Source organism: Chenopodium album, chromosome 2, assembly GCF_948465745.1.
Source record: "Chenopodium album chromosome 2, dcCheAlbu1.1, whole genome shotgun sequence".
NCBI classification, from domain to species: Eukaryota; Viridiplantae; Streptophyta; class Magnoliopsida; order Caryophyllales; family Amaranthaceae; genus Chenopodium; species Chenopodium album.
The window spans coordinates 10,162,497-10,176,045 of record NC_137835.1 but is presented as its reverse complement, the minus strand read 5'-3'; the positions used below and the strand labels follow the sequence as shown (position 1 = coordinate 10,176,045).

At 34.5% G+C, this 13,549-nt stretch overlaps 1 pseudogene; it reads left to right on the top strand.

The window, feature by feature from the left end:
* Positions 1-8,565: 8,565 nt before the first annotated feature.
* Positions 8,566-9,994, top strand: LOC145595730 (putative sugar phosphate/phosphate translocator At1g12500 pseudogene; annotated as a pseudogene).
* The last annotated feature ends 3,555 nt before the right edge of the window (positions 9,995-13,549 follow it).

The window sequence follows — 13,549 nt, the reverse complement described above, 5'->3', positions numbered from 1 at the left end:
TAAGTAATAAGTATCTGAAATAAGTTGACGAAAACAAGTCCAAAGTGCAGCTAAACAATTTACTACATCCGTCTCATTTTTTTTGCAATTTTGGAGTATCATTTGTGAGATATAAAATATTCAAAAGTTGCAAAAAATATGAAACGGATTTAGTATGCTTAATTGTCATGTATATACGAGTAAAGACTAAATACGGTCCCTGAACTTTCGTATTTGTGTCGTTTTAGTCCCTCAAAAACTATTTGTGCTATTTTAGTCCCTCTACCACCTTTGTTGGTGTTTGTCAGCCAAAAGTTGAGGGACCTTGATGACTAAGCAATAGTTTAGAGACCTTGAGTCAGCAAATAGTTTAGGGACCTTGATGACTAAGCAAAATTTTAGGGACCTTGAGTCAGATTTTGTTAATTTAATATTTGTTCAATGAATCTTCTTTAGGAAGTTAAAAAATTATACTGACTTGATGAAGGAAAGTAAAGGGACGAGTGTTTGCCACGTGGACCAATGGACTGGTAATTTATCGAAACGACGCGTTTTGATTTGTTTTCGAATTAAAAAAAAAATTACTCAGCTGTACTTTGGGAAACGTAATTCATCATTACGTTCTCTGATAATGGCGGGAGAATTGTAAAGGGCTATGCCTTTTCATTTACCCTTCCCCCTCATTCATTGGCTCACCTCACATCAGTACTTTTCCTTTTATATAAAAACCCAGAGGTCATCTTTCTCTTTCATACCCAAAAAAAAATTCGTCCTTCTTCTTCGCCATTAATGTGGTTGTGTCCTTGCGAACGTGTCTGCAAGAAAGCGAAATTCGACCAGCTGCAATCATCTGAAGGTATATTCTCTCTTTTTGTCTTCTTCTTCTTTAATTCGACTGTAATTGTGTTGTTGACAGAGTTGTTTGGTTGTTTGTTTTTTTTGGGCGAATTTTGTTGTAAAGTTGTTGTTTTTCGTTGTTTGTGTTGTCATCTTCATCTTTTTTGCATGTGTCTTTGGTTTATTGTGGCTGATTGTGAGAAATCGGGTGTTTTTGGGTATAATTTTTTGAGAATTTCTAGGGTTTTCGTGTTTGAGAAATAGAGTAGGTTTTGAACATGGTAAAATTCATGTCTAACTCCATTAATTTACCTAGGTTTGGACGCTCTTTCCGACGCGCATCCTATTTTCAGTAACCCTGATCTGCTTTCCCTCCATGTCTTCCCCAAGCTTGACTAGGGGAGTCGGGATACTGTGGACAAGGTTTGCAGGAAATGGCGTCTGTGGTGGAAAACACGCCACCTTGCCCAGCTCCAGCCCTTTTTCGGACCACGGGCCTCTGTCAACGAGTGGATTCTGAACGACCTCATCTACAACGATGGGAGGGACTTCCATGCTTGGATCCACAAGGACATGACAGTGTACTTCGATGGCTTCCCCCTCCTGTTCAAGGAGGAGAAGTAGGCTGTTGTTGTTGGGGTGGGGGAGGTCTATGTGCAGCTAGTTGGTTTTTGGTCTTAGGAGTTGCTAGGTTTAAGTTTTTTATGATGTTTTTTTTTTAGTTTTTGGGGTTAGGCAGTTTTTTGCCATTGTCATAGCTTGAATGTATGTAGGTTGGATGAATGTGACATTCATGATGTTTTTTTTTTTTGGGTATGTCACTGCTATGACAATGTGTGATATGATGGTATTTAGTGCAAAATTAGTATCATTAGGCTTCATTTAGGGAAGTAGGTTGATGGTAGTGTATGTAATGCAATGAAGCCTAATGAAGAATCTATTGTAATTGACAACTTTTGATATCATGAATGAAATGAATGGAGTTGTTCTGTTTACTTTGATGTTATGCAATATGTCCTGATTTCTTTTATTTTGTTACTTTATTCTGCAATTTAAACATTGTGTATATCTTGTTAATGCCAGATTATGGACTTAAAACCTTGTTTGGTTGTGCATCATGGTGGTGAATGGAAAATAGGTAGTGAATCCTTTTACATTGGTGGTAAAATAAATGTGTTTGAGGACATTCCAGAAACTGTAGATGCTGACTATGTGAAGGCTTTAATTGATGGTTTGGAGTACACTGACATTGTTAAGATTTATTACTTAGATCCTAGAAAGGATTTTAACTCTGGGATGAGGTACCTTTCTTTTGAGAAGAATATTGTAGATCCATTTCTGAGCTTACTTCTACAATACAAACTCATAAGAATATACACAGAGCACCAAGAACCTGAAAGACCTTTGTTTGAGAATTTAGGGAGAAGAGGTTCTTTTATGAGTTTCCTAAGTAGAGAAGATAAAGAATAGTATGAGCCTGTTGATAAACAAAATGAGAGAGTTCAGTTAGGTAGAGGTGATAATATTGAAGGAGAGTGTGACTATATTCCTAGGCATGACAATGCAGACATAGATTATGACACTGAAGGCACTGATGTAGATGATGAAGAGGTTGTGCAGGCCAGGTCTGAAATAGCTAAAGAGAAGGAGAATAGGATTGCATATGACGATGAGCTAAATATGTTAAGGAGGCTAGCTGTAGATCAGGGGTTGGGTGAAATAGGGAGTGACTTTGAGGGGTTTGATGACCTAGACAGCCCTGATGAGGATGAAGATGAAGATGATTGTGGGTATTTAGTTGCACCTCCAACTACTAGGTATGACAAGTCCAAAAGGAAAACAATTGACAGTGACAAAACCCATTTGTTTTATCCTGGTCAAACCTTTGAGAACCAATCCACTTTCAAACTAGCTGTTAGACAAATGGCTATTGAACAAGGGAGAAACTTCAATTTTTTTAAGAATGACAAGATGAGAGTAGGAGCAGTTTGTGAACACAAGGACAAAGGGTGTCCATGGAGAATATGGGCTTCATGGGATACCAAAAAAACAAAGTTCAGTGTCAAAACACATGTCAGTGAGCATACATGTGGAAGATCATGCAAGGTTAAAAAAATGACACCAACTTGGATTGCAAATCACTACCACACTCAATTCAAAGTGAACCCATACATGAGGCTGCAAGACCTGATGGAGAGTATATGGTTAGACTGGGGCATTAGGATCAGTAGGTATGTTGCTCATAAGGCTAGGAGAAGAGGGCAGGCTCTTATTGTGGGTGAGTACAAGGAGCAGTATGCATTACTTCCCAGGTATGCAACAGAGATATTAAGGAGCAACAGGGGAATTACAGTGAAACTCAAGTTAAATGGGAGTGTGTTTGATAGGATATACATCTGTTTTGAGGCTTTGAGGAAAGGTTTTTTAGAGGGATGTAGGCCTTTTATTTCATTGGATGGTTGTTTTTTAAAGGGTCCTTATGGTGGCCAATTGTTGGTGGCAGTTGGTAGGGATGGGAACAACCAAATGTTCCCCTTAGCATGGGCTATGGTTGGTGTTGAGAGCACTGAGACTTGGAGTTGGTTCCTTCATCTACTTGCAGCTGATTTAGGAACAAATGAAGGGGCAGGATTTACATTCATGTCACATCAGCAAAAGGGGTTAATTGCAGCAATACAAGAGGTGTTTCCTCAATCTGAGAGTAGGGTATGTGCAAGACATGTCTACTGTAACTTTAGGGGGGTTTTTGGTGGTGGCTTAGAGTTTAGGAAGCAATTTTGGATTATTGCCAAGTCCACCACTGAGAATGATTTTCTGGAAAAACTACAAGTTATGAGGGAGCTGTCAAATGATGCTGCAGAAGATTTGCTGAAGAGAAATTACAAAAAATGGTGTAGGGCTTTCTACACTCCTATGGCTTCATGTGATAGTGTAGACAACAACATGTCTGAAGTGTTTAATGCATACATACTTAAATGGAGGCATAAGCCTATTATCAGCATGCTAGAAGACATTAGAGAGAGCCTAATGGAAAGATTGCACAAGAAAAGGGACATGATTAAAGAAACGGACCTCAGTTTGTGCCCTAGAATACAGCAGCAGCTTGAGAAACACAAGGTGTGGGCAAGGGGATGGAATGCATATTGGGATGGGGGATTTTGCTATGGAGTAAGGGATGGGGCAACTCAGACCAAATATGTTGTCAATTTGGTGGCCAGAACATGCTCTTGCAATGCATGGCAAATTAGTGGCATAACCTGCAGACATGGTGTTGTGGCAATTTGGAACAAAGTAGAGCAACCAGAGCAATATGTCAATGATTACTTCAGGAAGCATACTTATGCTAAGGATTATAATCACCTACTTGAGCCACTAAATGGTCCACATGAATGGCCTACTGGCGAGTTTAGTGTCACTGCTCCTGAGCTAAAAAAGGTGCACAACAGACCTAAAACAAAGAGAAGGCCTTCAGTTGGTGAGGCTCCTAAAGAAGGGAAGATTAAGAAGACTGGAGGAAAATGACATGTAGCTTGTGTGGGGTTCCTGGCCACAACAAACTTACATGTAGGAATGCACCAAGGGAAAGGCACACTCCACACACCTCTGCTGCAGCACCAACATCACCACCACCAACAGACCCTGCACCACCAGTGCCAATGCACAACAGAGAGGTAGGTGTATACACCTACCCTAATGGGTTTCAAAGACAAGCAACTGTAAGCCCTGAATTTTTCCTGTCATTGGTTGCTTAATTTAGAACTGTTACTGTGTTAATGTGCTAATCAGTTAGCTAATGTGAATGATTTCAGCCATTAACTCAAACAATGCCAAGACAGTCAAGAGGAGCTGCATTTTACTCTGATTATGCAGGAGAACAGACTGTGTATTCCTTCTCCCAAGAGTATTCCTTCTCTCAATCACAACCAGAAGCAGCATCTCAACCTTCACATACAAATTCATCACAAGCCTTGCAACACTTAGCTAAGACAAAACAAGTGCAATTTAGAGACAACAACAAATGAGGTAACTTCTTAACTTTTATTAATAATATTAAGTCTAACAATTACATTCCATGATAAGTCAAGCAATTACATTTAGTTGGCCATGTTTCTAATAACACACCAAGCAAGTAAACATGTAGCCACTGCAAAAACAACCCACACTTCACACTTAACACATACAGACAGTCTAGGTCTTTTCATTTTCAGCATAACACATTCTGAGGTCACTTTTCTTGCATATGTGTTTGCCTCATTAACCATCTTCTTAAGCTCTTTGACTTCATTAGACAACATTTTTTTGTCTTCAAGTAGCCCTAAGATCACATCCCTCTGCCACTCAGTCTGATCTTCTTCATCAATCCACTTAAAAAACTTGCAGCCCCTTCTGTTGGTCTGAGCATCATAATCAGGGCATGCATAAAATCTCCTGCCTGGGTTATCTCTTGTCCAAGACCTTGATCTTGACACAGGTAAACCACAATGACACCTTCTACCCCCACTGCCACTAGAACCTCTGCTGTAGGAAGACATCTTGCAAATTAAAATTAATTAAGACATTATTAGTATGTATATATAGCTAACACAATGAACAATAATTAACAAAAAAAATAAAACTTTATGTTTACAGGTACCTGGAGTTGAGTTCTTGATTCAGTGGAAGCACTTTTGTGGAGCAAAAATTATTTGGATGTTCAACAACCTTTTTTTTTTGTTATGAATTTCGAATATTTATAAGCATGAATTTTGTTAACGGCTAGTTTTTTGATTCAGCAAAAAATATTGTTCAATTGCTGTGTAATGGTTGGAACATTAATGGCTGAGGTCCCTAAACTATTTGCTGACTCAAGGTCCCTAAACTTTTGCTTAGTCATCAAGGTCCCTAAACTATTTGCTGACTCAAGGTCCCTAAACTATTGCTTAGTCATCAAGGTCCCTCAACTTTTGGCTGAAAAACAACAACAAAGGTGGTAGAGGGACTAAAAGGGCACAAATAGTTTTTGAGGGACTAAAAGTGAGCGTAACATGAAAGTTCAGGGACCGTATTTAGTCTTTACTCTGTATATACGGATTGTCATGTATATACGGATTATTATACAGAGTATCTAATAGAGCAAATGTATGATCCGAGTACTAAAGTTTAAAGAAAAGAATAGTTAAAGTAAGATAAGCTGAGAAACGGTGGGTGGAGGGAATAACATGTGATCTGTAAATGCGGAAGAAGCCTAAAACCAAACAAAAACAAAAAAACCATGAATTTCAGCATAATCTTGACTATTAAAATATGTAAAAATAAAAGTCAACTGTATCACACACTATCACACTACTACTCTACTACGGTCAGTACGGTGTGCTACACTGAATCCTCTCAAGTCTCACTCTATTTCATACAAGTGCAAAGAATTCGCTACTCTATTTTTGGGTTTATAGAGAAGCGCACTTTGTTCATAATCCACTATTACATTTCTTACAAATTGCAACAAAAAAAAAAATTTATATCTTATAAATAATACTCCCTCCGTCCCCTTTTGATAGTCTCTTATGGGTTTTTTTCACGGGAATTAATAAACACAAAAGTATATTGAAAAAGTAAATTGACATTGGGTATACAAAAAAAATAGAGAGAAAAAATAATAAAAGTGCAAGGGAAGAGAAAATTACATGGGAAATTTAAATTAGCACAAATATTGTTGCAAATTGGAGAGAATTTTGGTAAAAAAATTAATATTAATAGTTGTTGGAAAAAGCAAATAGGATGAACATTTTGGAACTAAATTTTATCCATAAGGGACTGTCAAAAGGGAATGGAGGGAGTACCTCTTTAATACAACTAATAAGTAATTGAGGGAATACATTATAATGCCGTTTTATTAGTAACCGGTAAGTGCACTCAAAGGGATTTTTTTTTTTTTTTTTTTTTTCATTTGATCAACTAAGCGCCATCTAAAGAAAAATTGGTTAAATGAACAAATAAATATTTTTGGTATAACACCTGGTTCTAAATGTACCCAAGTGTCAGATAATTCATGATCAATTGCTCTAAGCTACTTGAAAGTTTAAGATTGTACCCGAGTGTCAGATAGTGTACACATGTAATTTTTCCTTTAAAAAATAAACATATATGTCTTTTTCCAAAAGAGCTATATATTAAAGAAAAGACAAACTGCAACAGAAAGAAACAAACTAGAACTAAAATAACAACAACTCCTATCGCCGAGCGCAACTAGCTAATAGCTAGTCAGAGAAACCCAAAATCGAGGAACCTTACGAATTTGACACACCAAAAAAATAACTCAACAACTGACCGCAATTTGCAGTCCAATGACGAATCCGAGCTCAATTTGGTCCCTTAAGACCTAAAATTGCCTCTAAAATCTTAACTGAACATTTTTCGACTCGAAAACCGATCGAAAAAATTGAATTAGGTCGTAATTTACAATCTATAACAATTTTTGGGCTGCAATTTGCAATTTGTCATAAATGGCTGCAATTTACAAAATACTAACTTTAAATGGCTGCAATTTGCAAATATTTCAAAAAATTAATATATGATTTTTTTAAAAAAAAAAAATTTAGGTTAGATGAAGGGCCATACATGAAATATACCCGGCCGAAACTCCCCACGGATAATTTGGGAGAGTAAAGGTAGGGGAATCCCATTTTAAAATCAAATTGTCACTAGTGAGAATTGAACCTTCATGGCTAGCTAGTCTACAAAATTTTGGGTACAAAATATAATAATTTAATTTATAATACATCAGTTACTTTTAAGGCTACTTTTTAGAATTTTTTAATTTTCCACTGTAATTTTAACCTGTTATAATTGTAAGCAAACAATAAGAGGTATTTTTAAAAGATAACTTATACAACTATACTACCTTTGTTTTTATAATTGTAAGCATCAAATCTCTTGCTCAAATCCGTGTAAAAAATGATGGGCTTGCTGGAATTTTTTCGAACTATCTAGATTCTAGTTTTAAACTAAAATAAAATGTGTAATCAGCAGGCTTGTCTGAACATGCATTTTTTTCAATCGAGCTAGGTCGGGTTAGTGGGCAGGGTCGTAGTTGATCAGTATGATCACCTCTAATTAGGAATAGTTTCTCACCACTTAATACTATTTTGTTTTCTAATTAAGAGTAATCAAAGGAAAATTAATTGTGATTAGTTAAATATGCAAAAAGTCACAGTGTTACAATTCGAATAAAAAAAAAAAAAAAAAATTTACAACCATTTGTTTAATTGTTTGAACATACAAAGTTACATTTCCAAAGAAATGATGAAACTCATAAGAATCCAAAACATAGTGGAATAATCCATTTGGTTGACTTCAAATGTTTATACTTATTTAAACCAACCATGGCAACCAACCAAACATTTCAAGAGTCCCCAAATTTGCAAAAATTCCAGGAAGATAAAAAAGATCTTCCCCTTCCCAAAACTAGCTTATACCAAGTCTTCTAAATACATAAAAGATTCACACTACATACATTTTCACACGAGCAAGTCGTGCAAAATTACTACTACTACTAAACAGTGAGAGTTGAGAGACAAAGATAGATCACAAATTCAATACCTTAGATCAGATCAAGTGTATGTTAAATAAATAAATAAACAAACATCATCACTTTATTTTCATTCTTCTTAAAATAAATAAATTAAATAATAATTAGAAAAGTCACCTTCATCTACAAGGCTACTTCACCGACAATCAATCCCCCACAAAATACCACCAAATTTTATCCCCAATCCAATCACTCCTCTCCACCTCACTTTATCCCACCCTCTTATTCCCTCATCCCATCTCCCTACTATCCCATCGCCACCACAAATGGTGGTCGAACCTCAAACCAAATGGACACCCCGTCGCAACAGCAACCCAAAACTCGACTCCTCCCCCGATCAAATCCTCCTCGAAATGCCCCAAACACCTCCATCCGACGCTCGTAACAACAACAACATCCACCACCACATCGCCGCCGTCTCCGCCACCACATCAATCACAACCCTCACAATTGTCCTTGCTTGGTACTCCTCCAACATCGGCGTCCTCCTCTTAAACAAATACCTCTTAACCATTTACGGTTACCGTTACCCTATCTTCCTCACCACTATCCATATGATCGCTTGTACCTTCTACTCCTCCTTCGCAATCCACTCCCTCCGCCTCGTCCCCGCTCAGTACATCCAATCTCGCAGACAACTACTCAAAATCTTCTCATTATCAGTCATCTTCTGCTTCTCAGTAGTCTGCGGTAATGCCTCGCTCAAATACATTCCCGTATCCTTTAACCAGGCTATCGGCGCAACCACCCCTTTCTTCACCGCCATCTTAGCATTCGTAATCACGTGCAAGAAAGAAGCTCCCATTGTGTACTTTTCCCTCCTCCCAGTCGTACTGGGTATTGTCATTGCTTCCAATAGCGAACCCTTATTCCACCTCTTCGGATTCATCCTCTGCGTGGGGTCCACTGCAGGGCGAGCCCTGAAGTCTGTAGTACAAGGGCTACTCCTGACGTCGGATTCAGAAAAGCTAAATTCAATGAATTTGTTGATGTATATGGCACCAATGGCGGCTGCTGTTCTGCTACCGTTTTCGCTTTACATAGAAGGGAATGTAGCTGGGATAACAATCAGAAAAGCGAAAGAAGATTGGTTCATTGTTTTTCTGTTAGTTGGGAATGCTACTGTGGCGTATCTGGTTAATCTGACCAACTTCCTCGTGACGAAACATACGAGTGCGCTGACGTTGCAGGTGTTGGGGAATGCGAAAGCGGCGGTTGCGGCGGTGGTGTCGGTGTTGATATTTAGGAATCCGGTCACGGCGATGGGAATGGTTGGATTTGGGGTTACTGTCATGGGTGTTGTGCTTTACACCCAAGCTAAAAGGAGATCTAAACTTACAGCTCATTGAATTTTTTTATTTTTTATTTTTAGTATTTTTATATTTTTGGGTAAATAATGAGTAAAGATATCAAAAACAATTAAAAAATGAAAAAAAAGAAAAAAAAAAAAAAAAAAAAGGAAGAATTTATTCTTTGTGTTTTTTAGGAGTATTTTTTTTTAAAGGGGGAAAAATTAACTCCAATTACCATCATAGTGTTATTACTATTATTACTCTCCATACTTCAAAGTTGATTAAATTTGCTTCACTTCAATTATTATATTGTATTGTGATTTATTTATTTATTTATTTATTTTTTTTTTATGTTTTTTAAAATTTGATGGGGGATATTGTTGTTATTCCAAAGGGAGAAGCAACTTGTGATGAGCATTAATAGAAAGGAAAAGGAGATTCCATTTTTTTTTTTCCTTCTTGTAATTGTATTAAATTTGTATAAGGACCATTTCAATAACAAAAGTTATGGAAAAAGAAGAATGACATTAATGTCTTCTTCCTTTTTTTCTTTAATTTTTGTTTGATATGTTGTTCTTAGCTTGTTGTTTTCATTTTTTTAATTGCTTTATTATTGAGAATTTATTTTCGGTAGTTGAATGATTAGAGAACAAGCAAGAGCATAATCTAAAACTATAGTTTATAGAATTTGCATTGACCTATATATGCGTCGATTATTAGGGCCTGTTCACATTTACTGAACTGAGCTGAACTGAACAGAACACTGATTGGAGCTGAACTGAACTGAACTTAACTGAACTGAATTGAGCTGAAATGAATATTTTATGAGAGAGGGAAATTAGGAACTAAACTGAACTGAACTGATTATTGGAGCTGAACTGAATTGAACTGAAATTAAGTAAATATGAATAGGCCCTTAGAGAATAATTAAGTGTTGGAAATTGTTCTAATTTAATTAAGATTGTGTGTTAGATTGAGTATAATTTTAATTCCAAAAACACCAAAACTTTCATACGTGAAGGAGTAAACCTTTTTTTTTTTTTTTTTTTTTTCCCCTTTTTTTTAGGGGGGTTTATTTTCTGCTTTTTTTTTTCCAGAAAATTAATGGCTTAAATCAAAGTAATTTTCCAAGAAAAAAGAGAAGCATGTCCTTAGAGAAAGTTGCATTTAATTTCTTTTTAATCACTTGCAATCATCATCTATTTCTTCTTAATCACTTAGGGCCTGTTCATATTTACTGAACTGAGCTGAACTGAACTGATTGGAGCTGAACTGAACTGAACTGAACTGAACTAAACTAAGCTGAAATGAATATTTTATGAGAGAGGGAAATTAAGAGCTGAACTGAACTGAACTGAACTGATTGGAACTGAACTGAACTGAACTGATTGGAGCTGAACTGAACTGAACTGAACTGAAAATAAGTAAATATGAACAAGCCCTTACAATATAATCATCAACTCTCTTAAATATAGTGTGATACCCCACAAACAAGAAAACTAATATAAGAAAAAACAAAAATTATAAACTAATATTTCCACCAAAATAGAGTTTTAATTTTATATTAAGAAAACCAATTAACCATATAAATTTTTAATCACAATATTTAGTAACCGTCCAAAAAGTCCATACTATACGGAGTATTATCCATCCACTTTACTCGTATATGTTTATTCTCGTTTATTGATTTATCAAAAAAAAAAAAAATGTTTATTCTCGTTTATTGATTTATCAAAAAAAAAAAAAAAAAAAAAAAAAAAAAAAAAGGGGGTTAACTCATTATGAGCCTACCAACCAAAGGGGAAAGTAAAGTATGGAATAGTCGAGAGGATGAGATTGGTAGCATTTAATAGGCCCATTTGGGACCTACTATCAAGTGGCGGCCGTCTTAGTGTTAGTCTAGCAGCTTAGTTGTCAATTATTTGTCATTGTATTGACAGAGTAGAGTGATAGAAGATCAATTGAAAATTAGTTGGCAATTTCACAATTTAATTACCATCTTTTATTACTAGAAATAGTGTAATTTTAATATTGGTTTGTAGAGAATAAGAAACATCCAAACTTGTAGTTGTAGCATAGTGTATACAGCATAAGTAATAGTGGCATCTTTTTAAGGTAAAAAGCCAATGTTTGTGTTCAATTTGTCGGCAAGGCAAAGACTAGGTAATGGCCGGGTATATAAATTATTGTGCATGAATTAGAATTAACGTTAAAGCTATGGGATAATTGATATTTAATGTAGTATGGTTTAGTACTACATGATTGCAAATTTGTCATGCCTCATTTTTTATACCTATATTCGGTTACTGAACGAGGTATTCCTACATATTATACAATCTTTTTATATATATATATATATATATATATATATATATATATATATATATATATATATATATATATATATATATATATATATATATATATATATATATATATATATATATATATATATAGGAAGGCTCATGTAAGAACCCTCCTCTATATAAGAACCCAATCTTATATAATAACCAATCTCAGCCCTTTATTAGTTTTGATCTAACCACCTAAAATAATCCTTTAGTAATGGCATTTCTGTAATTTTGAAAAGTTTACATTTAAAACATAGAAAAAAATTTAGAATATGGGAAAATTTTTAGAACATAAGCAGAAAAAATTTAGAACATAAAAAAAAATTTAGAACATAAGCAAAATTTAGAACATAAGCAAAAAAAATTTAGAACATAAAAAAAAATAATTTAGAACATAAGTTGAAAAAATAATTTGATTTATTTTCATGTTTTACTATTAAGTTATTATTGTTTACTTTCGAATTTTTTTTTTTATAGAGATAACCTATGTAGGAATCGAACCTACATCCTCTATGCATTTGCATAGTGCTCTACCAATTGAGCTAATAGGTTTTAGGCCTTTTAGCATATGTTCTTCTTTTTTTCATTTACCGTAAATGTTCATAAGTTTTTTGCTAATACTTTAGTTTTTCAAAAGTTTTTTTGCTAATACTTTAATTTTTTTTTTCTGCCAATGCCTTTTTATATGTTCTAAATTATTTTCCTATCATCTAAACTTTTTTTATCCATTACTTAAAATTTTTCTGTCTATGCTTTGAATTTTCCATATATTTCTGAAAATTTTCACCATATGTTCTAAACTTTTTCTATCTATAATCTTAGAACTTCTCAGCCTATTTTCTAAACTTTTATCCTATATACTAAATTTTTTCACCCTATGTTCAAAACTTTTTCCTATTCTAAACTTTTTCTGATGTACTAAATTTTTTCGCCCTATGCTCTAAACTTTTTTTCCTATGTTCTAAATTTTTTTCACCCTATGTTCTAAATATTTTCACCCTATGTTCTAAACTTTTTGACTATGTTCTAAACTTTTTTTTCATATTCAACATTTTTTATCTATGTTCTATATTTTTACCTATGTTCTAAAAGTTTTCATCTATGTTCTAAATTTTCTGTCTAAGCTCTAAATATATGTTCTGAATTATTTTCATATGTTCTAAATTTTTTCACCATATGTTCTAAACTTATGTTCTAAATTTTCTTTTATGTTCTAAATTATTTTTCCTATTTTCTACACCTTTTCTTAAGTTCTAATTTTTTTTCCCTATATTATAATTTTTTTTTAAATTTTTTCACTTATGTTCTAATCTTTTTTCCCTATGTTCTAAAATTCTTATGTTCTAAATTTTTTTGTTGTGTTCTAAGCTTTTTTTTTTCTATGTTCTAAACTTTTATCCTATGTTCTAAACTCGATCTTATACCCATATTGAAAACTTTTATACCTATGTTCTAAATTTTTCTCTAATAATCAAAATATATGTTCTAAAATTTTGACTATGTTCTAAAATTTTTCCCCTATGTTC